Source organism: Mesoplodon densirostris, chromosome 10 (assembly GCF_025265405.1).
Source record: "Mesoplodon densirostris isolate mMesDen1 chromosome 10, mMesDen1 primary haplotype, whole genome shotgun sequence".
Taxonomy (NCBI): Eukaryota; Metazoa; Chordata; class Mammalia; order Artiodactyla; family Ziphiidae; genus Mesoplodon; species Mesoplodon densirostris.
Window position 1 is genome coordinate 73051554 of NC_082670.1, and position 19906 is coordinate 73071459.

A 19906-nucleotide genomic window follows, 5' to 3' on the forward strand; every position below is an offset into this window, starting at 1 on the left:
AACATTTTTATTGTTTACCTGACATTCCAATTTAACTGGGCATCCTGTATTGTCACTTGCTCATTTTGGCAACTCTACTGGGGTGTATCTGCCCCAGATATCTGCCCTGAATGACCCAGGCCTGGGTGCAGCCCCTAGTGACCAGGCATCAGGGTGCTGCGCCCCATGGGAACTGTGGTGCTGTTCCCTGCTTCCAGTGTGGCCTTTTCTGGGTCTTCATGCTAAACTGGATCCAAGGAACATTTGCCCACCCTCCCAGGCCCTGGGCAGGCCAAGACAGGGCTCTGCAACTGAGCAACTCTGCAACTCCTCTTGCAACTGAAAAGCAACCCTCCTTCGCATGGCTCAAGTATATTTTCCTTAAAATGTAATAATAAGTTTTAAAAGGTAGTAATTAACATGGTTCACAGCTAAAAAGGTACAAAGTGTACTCAGTGAAGACTCTCCTTCTATCCCTGCCACCCATCCAAGGATAGGGCCCAGAGGCCTGGGAGCTGGAGGTGGGTGAAGACTTCCTGAAGGTCAGTCCTCAAGTCTGTGGACCACATCCCTTTCCTCCCTCCCTTGCCATCCCCACTCCCCAACAGTGTTGAAGGTGGAGAATCTCTTGTCCTTCACTCCTTAGCTCTCAGTCCTTATCACACATTACTAAGACCAAGCGCCCAGCTCTCATCCCAATCCTGAGTGTTCTGGGTTTATGTCCCTGCTCTCTTCTCCAATGCCACATTCATGTCCACAAAGCCCTGAAAGGGGTGGGGGCTCAGAAGTCCCTGCCCTTTCCGGATGTTACTGGAGAGTAGGTTCTTGTCTCGTGGCAGAAAGAATTCGGAGACGAGACAGGGAGGTCAAGAAAGCAAAGCCAGGATTTACTTAAGCAACAGAACGCTCTGAGAGCGGGCAGGCTCAAGTGAGTAGCTGGGCTGAGCTTCTTTGGCAAGCCAGTTATGTGGGGTATAGGAATGAAGGTATGGAATATTCATTGGGGAGGATTCCCTGATTTTCATCCCAGCTCCACGTTCCCAAGGGGAGGAGGGATTTTTGTCCTTTAGTCTTGATCAGAAGTGTCATGGTCGGGCCTCCCTGGTGGCGGAAGTGGTTGAGAGTCCGCCTGCCGATGCAGGGGATACGGGTTCGTGCCCCGGTCTGGGAGGATCCCATGTGCCGCGGAGCGGCTGGGCCCGTGAGCCATGGCCGCTGAGCCTGCGCGTCCGGAGCCTGCGCGTCCGGAGCCTGTGCTCCGCAACGGGGGAGGCCACAACAGTGAGAGGCCCGCATACCGCAAAAAAAAAAAAAAAAAAAAAAAAAAAAAAGAAGTGTCATGGTGTCGGTGCATGATGGGAACTTCTTATCTGCAAGGCTAATTTTATTGTAATGAGAGCATAATGAGCAAAATGTTACCTTCAGACTCCAGAGAGTCACGCCTTTTCCCACCTTTCTTTGTCTGGCTCCAGGACACTTATCACCCCAAATGTGTGGTTTCCTGTCAGTCCAGAAGTTCCTGCTTTTCTTTGTCTGCCCAAGGACCCCCATTGTTTACAAGATGTATGGTTTCCTGTCATTTGGCCTGTGTCCACCTTTCTCTGTTCACATCTAGCTATCTATCTGCTCTAACATTCCCCCTTCAAGGAATCTGGACCCTTAAAGTCTTTCAAGGGGCAAAGGGTCGATGGTCCATCTTCTGTAACTGCTTCAAGCTGAGCATGGGTGTTGTCCCTACCTATGGGTCCAGGTCTCCTTGCTATCTGTCAGAGATAGGGGTTTGGGGGTTGTTTACAGTGGCGGACATGAAGAGTGGGGAGTAGAAGGAGGCAGCATGCTTATCCAGTGGATGTTGATAGTCCTCATCTTCAAGTGGGATGGTTTGAAATCCCTGACATATCATCATTGGAAGCTGGAGTTTTCTGAAGCTGTGGGATTTTTTCCCTTGGCACCTCAGGTTTCGATATAGCAGCTAACAGGGAGAAACTGGAGTATATCTGAGTGTATTCATTATATTAAACATTAGTCCGGAATATTGTCCAATCCCTCTGCTGGCCTTCTCTTGTGTATTGTTAACTATTATTATGCTTTTATTGTGAGCTTTAGTTTTATTTATTCCAGTCACTAGGTTCTTCCACCAGATAGTGATGCTCCCCACATATTAGATATTGGCAGTCTGGTTGGTGTCTGTCACCTAACTATGATTACTAAAAATTAGAGTGTGATTGTAGTATGTTTCATTAAGCCATCGTAATTCTTGTCTCCAGATGCTAATACCAGTAAAACAGAGGCTAACTTTGTCTAAAAGCTGAAATACCCTTCCCTCTGATTTGGAGGAGGGTGTCTGTTCCAGAGAGTTTGGCCTCCAGTTGGTTTCTGCCCCAGTCCTTCCTTCTTTACTGCACTGGGGTGGTAAATGAGAACCCAAAATATTTTGCTGCTTGCCCCATCAAGTCCCTCAAGGAGGTAGGGAGTCCTAAAAGATGTAGGTCCTCTGGGGAGGTACAGCTGTGGGGGCAGATCCAACAGTCAGAAGAGTTAGTAACTTTAGCAATGGCATTCATGGTGTCAGATAGTGGATGTTTGTAAGCTGGAGCTGTGACTATGTGAATAACAAGGGACTTCACTGGTGGCGCAGTGGATAAGACTCTGCGCTCCCAATGCAGGGGGCCTGGGTTTGATTCCGATCAGGGAACTAGATCCCACATGCATGCCGCAACTAAGAGTTCGCATGCCGCAACTAAGAGTTCACATGCCACAACTAAGGAGCCCACCTGCCACAACTAAGACCCGGTGCAACCAAAAAAAAAGTGATGCTGGGTCTGTCAGACCTCACGGTTGGAAGTTGCTAGAAAGATGTGAGGAAATGTTTCAAAAAAAAAAAAAAAGGAGGTTGGGTGTAGTTAAAGGAGCCATGACTTCATGAGAAGCAAAAGAGCAGAGATACAGGGAGTTTACTGGAAAGGGAGGGTATTGACACCTGGAAGGGAAGCCATTAGCCTCCTTTAAGGTGATTTTTAAAGGAGTGACAAACTTTGTTTTCCCTGGGATTCCCTGATCCGAGACCTGTGGATTTATACGTTTTTTTGTTTGTTTTTAATTTGGGGGGAATATTTGGGGCTGGACTGTCCATAATGCATAATCCAGCCAAAAGTAGGCCTTGCTTTTGGTTTTCAGCGAGAGTAAGAGTTGCCCCCAAGGCTGAGAGAAAATCCCTTCCCAGTAAATGGACTGAGGCATTTAGGCATGAAAAGAAACTTGTGAGTTATAAGGGTCTTTCCCTGGGTGCAAGTGAGAGGGGTGGTGAAATGTTTTAGCTTAGGCCTTCCTTCTACCCCAGCAATAGAGCAGGTTTCAAGGGCAAGGGGCCCAGTGTGAGAAGTCAGGACAGAGTACGCGGCTCCCGTGTTCACTAGAAACTGGACAAGCTTACCTGCCACATCAGCGGTCACCGCGGTTCCTCCCATGTGATGACTGTCTTCTAGGAAGCCTTGGGAGGTCCCAGGTCCCGTCAATCAACCACTGCCATGACTGGCATGGGGGAATTTCCTCACTCCCTTCAGAGCTGGGGGCATTCCCTCCTCCAGTGGCCCATCTTCTTACAGATTGGGCACGGTGTCTTGGGTAGAGGTTGGGACCTGTTTCCTGGACATCCCTTGCTCCAGTGTTTGGAGCTCCCACAGGTAAAACAGGCTCCCTTTCCTGGCAGAGGTCTTCTGAGAGTACTTTTGGGGTGACCAGGAGGTGGATTAGGTCTTGTCATGACAACTGCCAAAAGCCTGGCTTGCCATTTCTTTTTTTTTTTTAAAGATGGATTTTTAAAAATTGTTACTTTTATTTATTTATGGCTGTGTTGGGTCTTTGTTGCTGCACGTGGGCTTTCTCTAGTTGCAGAGAGTGGGGGCTACTCTTCGTTGTGGTGTGCAGGCTTCTCATTGCAATGGCTTCCTTTGTTGCGGAGCATGGACTCTAGGCGTGCAGGCTTCAGTAGTTGCGGCACGCGGGCTCAGTAGTTGTGGCTCACGGGCTTAGTTGCTCTGCGGCATGTGGGATCTTCCCGGACCAGGACTCGAACCCGCATCCCCTGCATTGGCAGGTGGATTCTTAACCACTGCGCCACCAGGGAATTCCCTGGCTTGCCATTTCTTAAGTCATGCTGTTCCTTCCTTTCTTCCTCTATTAAAGACACTGAAAGCCCTGTATCAACAAGAAGGTTGAGAGGGGTTTGGGGCCCCATGGCAAGCTTTGAAGCTTCTGACGGATGTCAGGGGCTGATTGCCTAGTGAAGTGGGTTGCAAATACAGTGTGTCCCTCAAAAGTGTTTGGGTCTACATTCATATACTTTCTGAGGGCAACTGCGAGTTGGGCCTGAAATAGGGCTGGATTTCCATCTTGGCCTTGGGTGATCTCTTTAACCTTATAGTTAACAGGTTTAATTATGCATCCCTTCAATGAGGCAAAGGCTCATGTGGCCCCCTCTAGTGATACCAAGCTGGCCTGGCTGATAGTCCCAATTGGGATCCATTAGAGGCACTGCTGTCATGCCCACAGGGTATTGATGAGGTTGGGCAACGTGTCATCCATCAGCGTATGTTTGATGCTGTGCCCAAATACAGGTCTTTTCCTCAGTGGTGCAGCAGTGGGAAAGAACAGTATTTAGGTCCTTCCAGGTAAAGTCAGAGGAGGGAGTCAGTCCCTGGAATTCTTGGGTGAACCGGCTAGAGTCCTCCCAGAATCCACCCAAGGGTGCTGGTTGAGGTCAGACAAAGAAAAAGGTGGGTGGACTCTGGTAATTCCCTGAGGCCCACCTACTACTTCCTGAAGGGGGCAAAGAAGCTCTGGCTGTGCTTTTGGTACAGAAGGGTAAAGGGGCTTTTAGGGCGGGGGAGGGGCTGACGATGGTGAGTGTTGGGGCTAGGGTCTTCAGCCTGGGGGCTTGGGTTCCTCCAGGAATGCCAATAGAGAGGGCTTTTGTGTAGCCTGAAGGGGTCCCAGCCAGCAAGTTTCCCTAACATAGGACTTGCATAGCTCCGGGTTTTCTCTTAGGGTCATAAAAGCCTGAACATAAGGAACTTCTGTCCATCTTCCCTGCCTTCTGCAAAAGTCTCTAACTGTAGGACGGTATTATAGTTGAGGATTCCATTCCCTGACCAGGCCTGATGGTCCTCAAGTTTATATTGGTGTCAGGCTGTTTTACAAAAGAAAATGAGATTTCTTGGTTTTAAAGAATATAGAGGGACTTCCCTGGTGGTCCAGAGGTTGAGAGTCTGCCTTCCAATGTGGGGGATGTGGGTTTGATCCCTGGTTGGGGAACTGGGATCCTGCGTGTGGCAGGGCAACTAGGCCCGAGTGCCGCAACTACTGAGCCCGTGTGCTCCAACTAGAGAGCCCATGAGCTCTGGAGCCAGAGCGCTGCAGCAGGAGAGAAGCCCACGCGCTGGGAGAGATTATGCATGCTGCAGCAAGGATTCCGCCTGCTGCAACTAAGACCGGAGGCAGCCTAATTAATTAATTAAAAAAAGAAAGTAATGTTAATTTAAAAATAACGTTTGCATTTAAGCAATTGATGTTGTCTGATACCGATATCATCTTCAATATTTGTAATAATAATTTTAAAAAATCTAGAGAAAACTTGTTCCAGCGACTCAGAATGATCCCAAGGGTTGAGGCCTTGGGGATGGAGGAGATGTTTCCCATTGTTCCTTCAGGGAGACAGTACTCCTGTAACAGAGAGGAGCACTAGCGTTAGGAGCTCCTGTGGGGGTTCCCTAAGACAGGATTGGTTCCAGAGGTCCCCGTTCACCTAGTCCCCTCGACCCTAGCCAAAATAGGGGTTATCTCCTCCCCCACATGGCGGTCCTGCTGGCCCCAGCGTCCTGGGGCCGTGTCCTAACCTGGCGTCCATGGTACCCCGGATGAGCAACCTTCCTGAAGGCTTCTCTATAGCTTCTATGGCCAATGATTAATTCCTGTGTTCCAGGGTTTGCTCCCCTGGAACGGACATCCTCTTAGTTCTAGGACGTATTTGGTCAGGGAACCATCCTTTCTCGAAAAGCGTGATAAGTTTCTGAAAACAGGCATTGGCTATTAAGGGAGGTGGTTTGTGAAAAAGCTTCTCTTTTCCCTTCCTTATTGTGGGCGGCGCCCCGATCGCCAGGCTGCCCTCCCCTCCCCGCCATGGGCTCGCACCAGGGGGCGGCGGGCGGGGAAGGGGTGGGATATGGCGGCGCCAGGCCGTTGCACCCCGTCTGCACTTAAGCAGCCGGAGACTCCCGGAGCCTCCCAATCCCGCAACCCTGGTGAGCCAAGAGTACCAGCAGACGCGGGTTACCTCTGGGGCACGTACGCCGGGGGCGTGGCCCCAAGGGCAACGCAGCCCCGCCCGAGCTCCCTTGCTTTTAGGGCGAGGCGGGGGTGGGGGCGGGGCCGTACCCCCGCCAAGAGGCAGCCCACTGAGGCGGTGCGCAGCTAATGATGGCGGCCTGGGCGCGGTCCCACCACCTTGGGCCCTGACCGAGGGGCGCGGGACGGCCCCCCTCACAACACGCAGACCGTTTGTGGCACGAGGGAACTCGCGAAGGGACCGCGGCAAGACCACAGCACGAAGTCTCTTACAATCTATTTAAGTAAGGCTACGTTTTATATTTCCACACGGTTGTAGCTGATGACTGTTAATTAAGTGGTGGATAAGGCAAACCCCCTGAGGGCAAAGCTCCTGTAGTTGCGGTCTGTAGCTGCCTCTGAGAAGGGCTGGAAAATTCCTGACGTGCCCTGCGCAATGAGAAGTTCCAAGCAGGAGCGGCGAGGTTGGAAAATGTCTGGCAGAGTTTTTTTCCCCTATTTCCAGCGCAGTAAGGCGCGAAAGTAAGAGTGAGGTAGGGACGAAGAGAGGAGGATAGTGAGGCATAGATGCACCAGTAAATCTGTAAGGGAAGCCGGCGGTGGAGGTGGGGGCGGTGTTATGCTTTTAACTGTGCGCCTAAAACGTTGCGTGGACGTTACCTTGAGGTGGGTGGGCAGACCTATCGTCTCTCTAGTCCGGTCCACGACCCAGTCGTCCTCTGGAGGGAGATTTCTTGTGGTAAACTGCAGGTAGCCCTCAGCCTGTCTGGGTGGTCCTGGAGCTCCCTCTCAACAGGGCGTTCCTCGGCTTGGGCGAAGGTGGTTCCGGGCACTCTGCTCACTGATCCTTCTGGCGTGGCGTCGGGGATAGTGAGCCCTCTACAGAGGCAGACCCTTGAGAGAATATCGCAACCGAAGAAGTTGGGATGTATTAAGCAAAGGTATTGGGGGCAAAAAATGGAGCTGAGGGGATGACACGGAGACGGGAAGAAGATTCAAGCTCGTACACAGGGTGGAATCGTGTGGAGAGCCTTGCCCCAGAGCTCTGTTCAGCCAGAGCGTTCTCTCTCCGCTCCTCCCGCCCCACTGTGGCTGCTCTTACCTCCTCTCCTGGTGTGGGGGGTCCTGAGAGGTTGAGGGGTCGCTGAGGGTCTGAAAAAATGTGCCCACCCCAGCCTCCTGCCGAAAAAGGGAAGGAGCCTACCATTGCCACCCCTGTGGGCCTGCGGGGCATCAGCACGAAAGATGCAGTTTTCGCAGTCTGGGGAAGAGGGGCTAGAACTGGGGAAAGCAAGGGAAGGAGAGAGGTGGGGGGTTAAAGGGAAGTGAAAAGGGAGGGAGGAGGGAAATGGAGGAGACTTGGGGTGGGGGAGGGGGGAAGAGCAAGAGGAAGAGAGTAAAACAGGGAAGTTTTATACCTGAGGACTCTTGCCAAGATATCAGGGTTTGTTTGTTTTTAAGAAAAATCGCTTTATTCTTCCTGTGAAAACAGTACATGCTCCCCATGAACAGTTTAAGCAGAAAAGTACAAAAAGAAAATAAATTACCTCTTGGACTTCCCTGGTGGCGCAGTGGTTAAGAATCTGCCTGCCAATGCAGGGGACACTGATTCTATCCCTGGTCCTGGAAGATCCCACATGCCCCGGAGCAACTAAGCCCGTGCCATGCGCCACAACTACTGAGCCCGCGTGCCACAACTACTGAAGCCCCCATGCCAAGAGCCTGTGCTCTGCAACAAGAGAAGCCACCGCAGTGAGAAGCCTGTGCACCACAATGAGAGTAGGCCTCGCTCACCACAACTAGAGAAAGCCTGTGCGCAGCAACGAAGAGGCAATGCAGCCAAAAATAAGCAAATAAATTACCTCAAGTTTTATCATTCAAATATAACCATCATTGACATTTCTGGTACAGCATCCTAGACATATTTCTATGCGTTTTTACAGAAAGAATGGGAGATAGAAATACTTTCATAAAAATGGGATCATGCCGTATGTTTTTTTTAGTGGAGATTTAATTTTACTTGATTCTAATTGAAGAAAATGAATATGAAGGGAAACTGAAGAAACTTAGAACTTCACATACGTTTTTTCACCACTAAGATATTTTTTCCCCCTGAAAGATCCCTGTACGTTTAAGAAAAGAGACAGTGACATTTAGAGGTAAACATTCCTTTAGTCTCAGGGAACGGGAGGAGAGAGTTTGACCTGTGGTCAACCTTCTTACAACATGAACAGGAGGAGGGTGAGCTGATGCTAGCTCTTCCTGAAGCACACTGCACCTGGTCTGGGGGTTGCTGACTAACCCGTCATTAATGCACTGCTAACGCACGGATGGGTGCGAGGCAGACACCCACAGGTGCTAGGGGGCTAGCAAGGTATTTCAGGGGAGGGAGCCCAGTCGCTGCAGCTTCTCTGTGGTGATGTGGTCTGCACTCCTGTTGGTTCCCATTCCTCAGGGATGGTGGCTTGACAGACTGTGCCTGGGTCTCACAGGCCCTGGGACACTGCGCTCCCCGTTCTGGATCCTTTCTCCAAGCGAAATAACTTTGGTGCTGGGACAGCCTCTGTGCCTCGTAAGTTTGATTCGCAAAATGTGAAACTCACCCTGGTGGTCTTGCAGCATTACGCTTTTTTTTATTAACCATATTTTCATTGTAGACCATATTGATTGATTAATTCCTTGTTGAGAAATTGAGAACGTTTCTCATTAGTTAGTATTTTTACACTGCATTGAAATGGTAATTAGAGGGCTTCTCTGGTGGCGCAGTGGTTGAGAGTCCACCTGCCGATGCAGGGGACACGGGTTCGTGCTCCGGTCCGGGAAGATCCCACATTCCGCGGAGCAGCTGGTCCCGTGAGCCGTGGCCACTGAGCCTGCACATCCGGAACCTGTGCTGCACAATGGGAGAGGCCACAACAGTGAGAGGCCCGCGTACCGCAAAAAAAACAAAAAAAAAAGGTAATTAGAGCATTGATTAATAGTTTTACACTGTCCAATTTCATCAATTTAATCGTTTAAATTCTGTTCTGTAACATTAATTTACTTAGTTATTTAATATTCATTCTATATCTAATGCATGCACAAGACACCACCAGTCCTTTTATGTCAGCTTTTTCATTCCTGAGTTTAAAGTTTTGATTTACTTTTTTTTTTTTTAATGAAAGTTTTTTTTTTTTACATTTATTTTATTATTTATTTATTTATTTTGGCTGCACCGGGTCTTAGTTGCAGCATGCAGGATCTTTATTTATTTATTTTTGGCCGCGTTGGGTCTTTGTTACTGCATGCGGGCTTTCTCTAGTTGTGGCGAGCGGGAGCTACTCTTTGTTGCGGTGCGTGGGCTTCTCATTGCGGTGGCTTCTCTTGTTGCGGAACACGGGCGCTAGGAGCACAGGCTTCAGTAGTTGTGGCACGTGGGCTCAGTAGCTGTGGCTCGCAGGCTCAGTAGTTGTGGCACATGGGCTTCGTTGCTCTGTGGCATGTGGGATCTTCCCAGACCAGGGCTGGAATCTATGACCCCTGCATTGGCAGGCAGATTCTTAACCACTGTGCCACCATGCAAGTCCCTTGATTTACTTGTTAATTGTTGGAATTTTATTAACTAGTTTTTATTTTCCATGAAAGGCTCATGGTTCCCATATTCTGAGTTCTTTTATATATTTGACAATGCCGTTTCCCCCTTTCCATGTTTGTTATTACAAAGATTAAGTTTTTTTCTTCCAGTTTTATTGAGATATAATTGATATACAGCCCTGTGTAAGTTTAAGATGTACAACATAATGATTTGACTTACCTGCATCATGAAATGGTTATCACAATAAGTTTAGTGAACATGCATCATCTCATATAGATACAAAATTAAAGAAATAGAAAAAATTTTTTTCTTGTGATGGAAACTCTTAGGATTTACTCTTTTAACAACTTTCATATATAACATACAGCAGTATTAATTGTATTTATCATGCTGAACCTTACATCCCTAGTACTTATTTACCTTATAACTGGAAGTTTGTACCTTTTGACTTACTTCATCCAGTTTCCTCTCCCCGTTACCTCCCACCTCTGGTTACCACAAATCTGATCTCTTTTCTCTGAATTTTTTGTTTCTGAAGTATAATTGACCTACAATGCTATGTTAGTTCCTGGTATACAACATAGTGATTTGGTGTTTCTATACATCTCAAAATGATCATCATGAGAAGTCTAGTTAGTCACCATATAAAGATATTACATAGTTATTGACCATATTCCCCACACTGTACATTTCATACAGGTGACTTATTTGCAACTGGAAGTTTGTAGCTTTTAATCTCCCTCACCTATTTCTTTCCTTCCCCAGCCCCTTCCCTCTGGCAACTACCTGTTTGTTCTCTGTATCTATAACTCTGTTTCTGTTTTGTTATGTGTGTTCATTTGTTTTTTAGATTTCACATATAAGTGAAATCATACAGCATTTGTCTTTTTCTGTCTAACTTATTTCGCTTAGCATAACACCTGCTAGGTCTGTCCATGTTGTTGCAAATGACAAGATTTCATTCTTTTTTATGGCTAAGTAATATTTATATATATATGTGCATATATATATAGATGGTGTTGAGCATCTTCAAGTGCCTGTTGGCCATCTGTATGTCTTTTTTGAAAAAATGTTTATTCAAATCCTCTGCCCATTTTTTAATTGGGTTTGGATTTTTTTGTTGTTGAATTATATGAGTTCTTTGTATATTTTGGATATTAACCCCTTATCAGATATATCATTTGCAGTTATTTTCTGCCATTCAGTAAGTGGCCTTTTCGTTTTGTTAATAGTTTCCTTTGCTGTGCAAAATCTTTTTAGTTTGATGAGTCCCATTTGTTTATTTTTGCTTTTGTTTCCCTTGCCTGAGCGGACACATCCAAAAAAATTATTATTAAGACCAATGTCAAAGAGCTTACAACCTGTGTTTTCTTCTAGAAGTTTTATGGTTTCAGGTCTTAATTTAAGTTTTTAATCCATTTATATTTATTTTTATTTTTTATTGAAGTATAGTTGACATACAATACTATATTGGGTCTTTAATCCATTTTTTAAAAGATTTATTTATTTATTTATTTATTTATTTTTGGCTGCATTGGGTCTTAGTTGCGGCATGTGGGATCTTTGTTGAGGTATGTTGGTATCTTCATTGTGGTGCACGGGCTTCTCTCTAATTGTGGCATGCAGGTTTTCTCTTCTCTAGTTGTGGCATGCAGGCCAGAGTGCATGGGCTCTGTAGTTTGTGGCATGCAGGTTCCAGAGCACATGGGCTCTGTAGTTTGTGGCACGCAGGTTCCAGAGCACATGGGCTCTGTAGTTTGCAGCACATGGGCTCTAGTTGAGGCATGCAAGTTCAGTAGTTGTGGCATGCGGGCTTAGTTGCCCCCTGGCATGTGGGATCTTAGTTCCCTTACCAGGGATCAAACCCGAGTCCCCTGCATTGTAAGGCGGGTTCTTTACCACTGGACCACCAGGGAAGACCCTTTCCCATTGTATATTCTTGTCTCCCTTGTCATAGATTAATTGTCCATATAATCGTTCATATAATTAACCCATATACATGTGGGTTCATTTCTGGGCTTTCTATTCTGTTCCATTGGTCTGTGTGTCTGTTTTTGCACCAGTACCATATTGTTTTGATAACCATAGCTTTGAAATCAGGGAGTGTGATACCTCCAGCTTTGTTCTTCATTCTCAAAATTTTTTTGGCTATTTGGGGACTTTCATGTTTCCAAACAAATTTTAGAATTATTTGTTCTCGTTCTGTGAAGAATGCCATTGGTGTATTGATAGAGATTGCATTGAATCTGTAGATTGCTTTGTATAGTATGGTCATTTTATCAGTGTTAATTCTTCCAATCCATGAACATAATATATCTTTCCTTATGTTTGTGTTGTCTTCATTTTCTTTCATCAGCCTCTTATAGTTTTCTGAGTACAGATCTTTCATCTCCTTAGTTAGATTTATTCCTAGGTATTTTATTCTTTTTGATTCGATTGTAAATGGGATTGTTTTCTTAATTTCTTTTTTTTTTTTTTTTTTTTTTTTTTTTTTTTTTTTTAAATTATTTATTTATTTATTTATTTATTTATTTATGGCTGTGTTGGGTCTTCGTTTCTGTGCGAGGGCTTTCTCTAGTTGCGGCGAGCGGGGGCCACTCTTCATCGCGGTGCGCGGGCCTCTCACTGTCGCGGCCTCTCTCGTTGTGGAGCGCAGGCTCCAGATGCGCAGGCTCAGTACTTGTGGCGCACGGGCTTAGTTGCTCCGCGGCATGTGGGATCTTCCCAGACCAGGGCTCGAACCCGTGTCCCCTGCATTGCCAGGCAGACTCTCAACCACTGCGCCACCAGGGAAGCCCTTAATTTCTTTTTTGGATAATTTGTTCTAGGTGTATAGAAATATAATAGACTCCTGGGCTGGGGAGCCCAAAGAGGGGTTCAGATCACTCGCTCCTTGGGCAGAACCTCTGCGATTATAATTGTCCTTCCATTTGTGGCTCTCCCATCTGGGGGTATGGGTCTTGACTATACCACATCTTTGTCCCTCCTATCCATCTCCTTGTGGTTCCTTCTTTATATCCTTAGTTGTAGGTCTTTTCTGCTAGTCTTCTGGTTTTCCTCATCAACAGTTGCTCTGCAGAGTTGTAATTTTCGTATGCCCATGAGCTCAGGGTCTTCTTACTCCACCGTCCACTGGCTACTCCCCCCATGAAAGATTTCAAAGATTAGGTTTTATTAGTTTATTTTGCTCAATTTTAATATAATTTCTTCTTAATAAAAAGATCCCCTTCTTCCAGTGATATTTCTCCCTTTTTATTATTAAAAAATGTGTATATAAAAAAGTAGAATACCTCTATGAACCCATCCTTTTATAATTACCAACTTCTGCCTAGTATTTTTTCATATATACCCCCATTCTTTTCCTCCCTCCCCTTCCAGAATTTTTTAAAATAAATTTATTTATTTAATTTTGGCTGCTCAGGCTTTCTCTAGTAGCAGCAAGTGGGGGCTACTCTTCGTTGCAGAGCATAGGCTCTAGGTGCACGGGCTTCTGTAGTTGTGGCATGTGGGCTCAGCAGTTGTGGCTCATGGGCTGTAGAGCACAGGCTCTGTAGCTGTGGCACATGGGCTTAATTGCTCTGCAGCATGTGGGATCTTCCCGGACCAGGGCTCAAACCCGTGTCCCCTGCATTGGCAGGCAGATTCTTAACCACTGTGCCACCAGGGAAGTTCCCAGAATTTTTAAAATGTAAATCAGGTATATTCTTTTTTGTTTGTTTTTTTGTTTTTTTTTTTGCTGTACGCGGGCCTCTCACTGCTGTGGCCTCTCCCGCTGCGGAGCACAGGCTCCGGACACACAGGCTCCGCGGCCATGGCTCGCGGGCCCAGCCGCTCCATGGCATGTGGGATCTTCCGGGACCGGGGCACGAACCCTAGTCCCCTGCATCGGCAGGCGGACTCTCAACCACTGCGCCACCAGGGAAGCCCATCAGGTATATTCTTATCCTTTAATTAGAACAATATACAACATTTACTTCTTTTTTTTTTTTTTTTTTTTTGCGGTACGCGGGCCTCTCACTGCTGTGGCCCCTCCCGCCGCGGAGAACAGGCTCCGGACGCGCAGGCTCAGCGGCCATGGCTCACGGGCCCAGCCGCTCCGCGACATGTGAGACCTTCCCGGACCGGGGCATAAACCCGTGTCCCCTGCATCCGCAAGCTGACTCTCAACCACTGCGCCACCAGGGAAGCCCAATATACATTTATTGAGCATTTACTGTGTTCAAGAATCTATTATTGTGGGGCTTCTCTGGTGGTGCAGTGGTTGAGAGTCCGCCTGCCGATGTGGGGGACACGGGTTCGTGCCCCTGTCCGGGAGGATCCCACATGCTGCGGAGTGGCTGGGCCCGTGAGCCATGGCCGCTGGGGCTGCATGTCCGGAGCCCGTGCTCCGCAACGGAAGAGGCCACAACAGTGAGAGGCCCGTGTGCCGCAAAAAAAAAAAAAAAAAAAAGAATCTATTATTGTATATATATATATGTTATTATACATATTGTGCATAGGTTATTTCATTTTATCCAGTAGCTATATTAAGTACATTTTATTAATATACTCATTATACAGATGTGAAATAAATTTGTATTGAAAAATGCACACAATTCATAGAGGTAAACCTCAGATTTTTTCACAAAATAAGCATACTTTACACCCATAACTCAGATTAGTGATGGGGATGTTTGCCTCCTGACTTTTTACTTGAATAAAAGGTTGACTGGTTTTAATACTTTGGGGTCAGATTTCCTAGTTTTTACCTAATATCCTTTTCCTGTTCCAGGATCTCTTCCAGGACACCACATTATATTTAGTTCTTGAGTGTCCTTAGTCTCTGTTGGAGGAGGTCATCCAGAGAGGCAATCAGAGGCTCTTCACCCCGTCTCTGTCCTTGAAATGTATATTCTGTCTGCCATTCCCATAGTGGGAGCTGTTTCGAGGATGCAACCTTGACAGAGTAATGTGTTGTTGAGAACATCTGGGTGGTATACATGACGAAACCCCATTAAGGCCTCTCTTTAAACTTTTAAGATTCTGGTGGGTGGGTGCAGAGATCTGCTTGTCTGCAGCTGCCCAAGACAAGCCTTGCAAGTAACTTCCCTTGCTTATTAGACCTGCCACATACTAATCTGGAGTGATCTGCCTCTTGCTTCGGTCCTTGCTGTCCGTGTACAGGGCCAATTTGTGAACCAACAGCCTCCTCTAAATAAAAAAAAAAAATTTATGTCCATTTTTCTCCAGTTTTATTGAGATATAATTGACATACATCACTATATAAATTTAAGGTGTACAGCATAATGGTTTAACTTACATATATTGTGAAATGATTACCACAATAAGTTTAGTTAACATCCGTCATCTCATATAGCTATAATAAAAAGAAAAATTAAAAAGAAAGAAAAAAAATTCCTTGTGATGAGAACTCTTCGGATCTGCTCTCTTAACAACTTTCATGTATATCATATAGCAGTGTCAACTATAGTCATCATGTTATACATTACATCCCTAGTGCTTATTTATCTTGTAACTGGAAGTTTGTACCTTTTGACCACCTTCCTCATGGTCCACACTCTTTCCTTCAGAACTTGGTAGACATTTCTTCTAGCTTTGAGTGTTGGCTGTAGAAAAGTCTGATGCCTGTCTGATTTTAAAACAAATATTGAGAAGTATTTTACATATATAAAATGCATAGATTTTTAAGGGTATAAGTCTGTGAATTTTGACAAATGTGTACATCCATGTAAACATCACTCAAATCTAGATTTCTCATTACTCCTGAAAGTTCCCTCAGGCCCCTTTCCAGTAACTACCACCTCCTCCCAGAGACAACCAGTGTTCTGATTTTGATCATCGTAGACTAGTTTTTGCCTGTTATGGAACTTTATATGAATGGAATCATACCATATACATATATACTTTTGTATCTGAATTTTCTCTCAATCTGTTTACCATCATGTTGTTCATGTTGTTGTGAGAATCAGGTCTTTGTTCCTTTTTATTGCTGAGTAGTATTCCATTGTACAAATATATCATAATTTGGTTATCCATTCTGCTGTTGATGTATATTTTGGATTGTGTTCAATTTTTAAAGCTTTGCATATATATACATTTATATATGCACATACATATACATATACATATATATATATATATATATATATATATACACACACACACACACACACACTCACATACACACTATGAACACTACTTCTGGTCAAGTCTTTTTGTAGACATAGGTTTTCACTTCTCTCTAGTAAATGCCTAAGAGTGGAACAGCTGAGTCATAGGGTCAATGTTTTTTTAAAATCTTTATTAGAAATTCCAAATGGTTTTCTCAAATAAAATGACACAATTTCTCAATTGTGTCATTTTACAGCAGTGTATGAGAATTCCAATTACTCCACCTCTTTGTCACCTGTCTGTGCATAGTGGTATCTCACTGTGGTTTTTTTTTTTTTTTTTTTTTTTTGCTGTACGCGGGCCTCTCACTGCTGTGGCCTCTCCCGTTGCGGAGCACAGGCTCCGGACACACAGGCCCCGCGGCCATGGCTCGCGGGCCCAGCCGCTCCGCGGCATGTGGGATCCTCCGGGATCGGGGCACGAACCCGTGTCCCCTGCATCGGCAGGCGGACTCTCAACCACTGCGCCACCAGGGAGGCCCCTCACTGTGGTTTTAATTTGTATTTCTCTGGTGATTAATTATATTAAAAATCTCCTCATGTACTTTTTGGCTATTCGTAGATCTTCTTTTTTGAAGTATTTGTTCAAGTCTTTTGCCCATTTTGGGGGGGGTTATTTATCTTCTAATATTGATTTGTAGGAGTTCTTTATATATTCAGGATGAGTCCTTTATCAGATAAATGTATTGGGAATCTTTTTCCTACTCTGTAACTTTGCTTTTAATTACCTTGCTCTGTTAATGACTTAAATTTGGCTAAAGTACAATTTATCAGTTTTTCTTAATGGTTAGTGCTTTTATGTCCTGTCTGGAAATTCTATGCTTGCTCGAGGTTTATGAAAATTTCCCCTATTTTTTGTCTGTACTTTTTTTTTTTTTTTTTTTTTTTTTGCGGTACGTGGGCCTCTCACTGTTGGGGCCTCTCCCGTTGCAGAGCACAGGCTCCAGACGTGCAGGTTCAGCGGCCATTGCTCACGGACCCAGCCGCTCCGCGGCATGTGGGATCCTCCCGGACCGGGGCACGAACCCGTGTCCCCTGCATCGGCAAGCGGACTATCAACCACTGCACCACCAGGGAAGCCCCTGTACTTTTTTTTAATGAGGTAAAATTAACATAACATAAAGTAATTTTTTTTACAACTTTATTGGAGTATAATTGCTTCACAATGGTGTGTTAGTTTCTGCTTTAAAACGAAGTGAATCAGTTATACATATACATCTGTTCCCATATCCCTTCCCTCTTGCGTCTCCCTCCCTCTCACCCTCCCTATCCCACCCCTGCAGGCGGTCACAAAGCACCGAGCTGATCTCCCTGTTCGATCTGATCTCCCTGTGCTGTGCGGCTGCTTTCCACTAGCTATCTACCTTATGTTTAGTAGTGTATATATGTCCATGCCTCTCTCTCGCTTTGTCACAGCTTACCCTTCCCCCTCCCTGTATCCTCAAGTCCATTCTCAAGTAGGTCTGTGTCTTTATTCCTGTTTTACCCCTAGGTTCTTCATGACATTTTTTTTTCTTAAATTCCATATATATGTGTTAGCATACGGTATTTGTCTTTCTCTTTCTGACTTACTTCACTCTGTATGACAGACTCTGGGTTTATCTACCTCATTACAAATAGCTCAATTTCGTTTCTTTTTATGGCTGAGTAATATTCCATTGTATATATGTGCCACATCTTCTTTATCCATTCATCCGATGATGGACACTTAGGTTGTTTCCATCTCCGGGCTATTGTAAGTAGAGCTGCAATGAACATTTTGGTACATGACTCTTTTTGAATTCTGGTTTTCTCAGGGTATATACCCAGTAGTGGGATTGCTGGGTCATATGGTAGTTCTATTTGTAGTTTTTTAAGGAACCTCCATACTGTTCTCCATAGTGGCTGTACCAATTCACATTCCCACCAGCAGTGCAAGAGTGTTCCCTTTTCTCCACACCCTCTCCAGCATTTATTGTTTCTAGATTTTTTGACGATGGCCATTCTGACTGGTGTGAGATGATATCTCATTGTAGTTTTGATTTGCATTTCTCTAATGATTAATGATGTTGAGCATTCTTTCACGTATTTGTTGGCAGTCTGTATATCTTCTTTGGAGAAATGTCTATTTAGGTCTTCCGCCCATTTTTGGATTGGGTTGTTTGTTTTTTTGTTATTGAGCTGCATGAGCTGCTTATAAATTTAGGAGATTAATCCTTTGTCAGTTGCTTCATTTGCAAATATTTTCCCCCATTCTGAGGGTTGTCTTTTGGTCTTGTTTATGGTTTCCTTTGCTGTGCAAAAGCTTTGAAGTTTCATTAGATCCCATTTGTTTATTTTTGTTTTTATTTCCATTTCTCTAGGAGGTGGGTCAAAAAGGATCTTGCTGTGATTTATGTCATAGAGTGTTCTGCCTATGTTTTCCTCTAAGAGTTTGATAGTTTCTGGCCTTACATTTAGGTCTTTAATCCTTTTTTTTTTTTTTTTTCTTGCAGTATGTGGGCCTCTCACTGCTGCGGCCTCTCCCGTTGTGGAGCACAGGCTCCGGACGCGCAGGCTCAGCGGCCATGGCTCATGGGCCCAGCCGCTCTGCGGCATGTGGGATCCTCCCAGACCAGGGCACGAACCCGTGTCCCCTGCATCGGCAGGCAGACTCTCAACCACTGCGCCACCGGGGAAGCCCCTTTAATCCATTTTGAGCTTAGTTTTATGTATGGTGTTAGGGAGTGGTCTAATCTCATACTTTTACATGTACCTGTCCAGTTTTCACAGCACCACTTATTGAAGAGGCTGTCCTTTCTGCACTGTACATTCCTGCCTCCTTTATCAAAGATAAGGTGACCATATGTGCATGGGTTTATCTCTGGGCTTTCTATACCGTTCCACTGATCTGTCTTTCTGTTTTTGTGCCAGTACCATACTGTCTTGATTACGGTAGCTTTGTAGTATAGTCTGAAGTCAGGGAGCCTGATTCCTCCAGCTCCGTTTTTCGTTCTCAAGATTGCTTTGGCTATTCGGGGTCTTTTGTGTTTCCATACGAATTGTGAAATTTTTTGTTCTAGTTCTGTGAAAAATGCCAGTGATATTTTGATAGGGATTGCATTGAATCTGTAGATTGCTTTGGGTAGTAGAGTCATTTTCACAATGTTTGTTTAAATTTATTTTATTTATTTATTTTGGCTGCTCCGGGTCTTAGTTGCAGCATGCGGGTTCATAGTTGCAGCATGCAGGCTTCTCAGTTGTGGCATGCGGACTCTTAGTAGTGGCATGTATGTGGGATCTAGTTCCCCTACCAGGGATCGAACCCGGGCCTCCTGCATTGGCTCCCTGCATTGGGAGGGTGGAGTCTTACCCACTGGACCACCAGGAAAGTTCCTACAGTAACTAATTTTAAAGTGAACAATTAATTCAGTAACATTTAGTAAATTCACAATGTTGCACAACCAACACCTCTATCAAGTTCCAAAACATTTTCATCACCTCCAAAAAAACCCTGTACCGTTAAACAGTTACTCCCCATTCCTCCCTCCTCCAGCCCCTGGCAAAACCATCGGTCAGTCTGCTTTCTATCTCTGTTGATTTACCTGTCCTGGATATTGCATATAAATGGAATCATGCAATATGTGACTTTGTGTGTTTGGCTTCTTTCACTTAGCATAATGTTTTTTATGTTCATCCATGTTTTACTAGTACTTCATTCCTTTTCATGGCTGAATGACATTCCATTGTATATATATACACCAATTTGCTTATCCATTCATCCACCGATGAACATTTGAGTTGTTTCCACCTTTTGTTTATTGCAAATAGTGCTGGTATAAACATTCATGTACAGATATTTATTTGAGTACCTGTTCTCAAT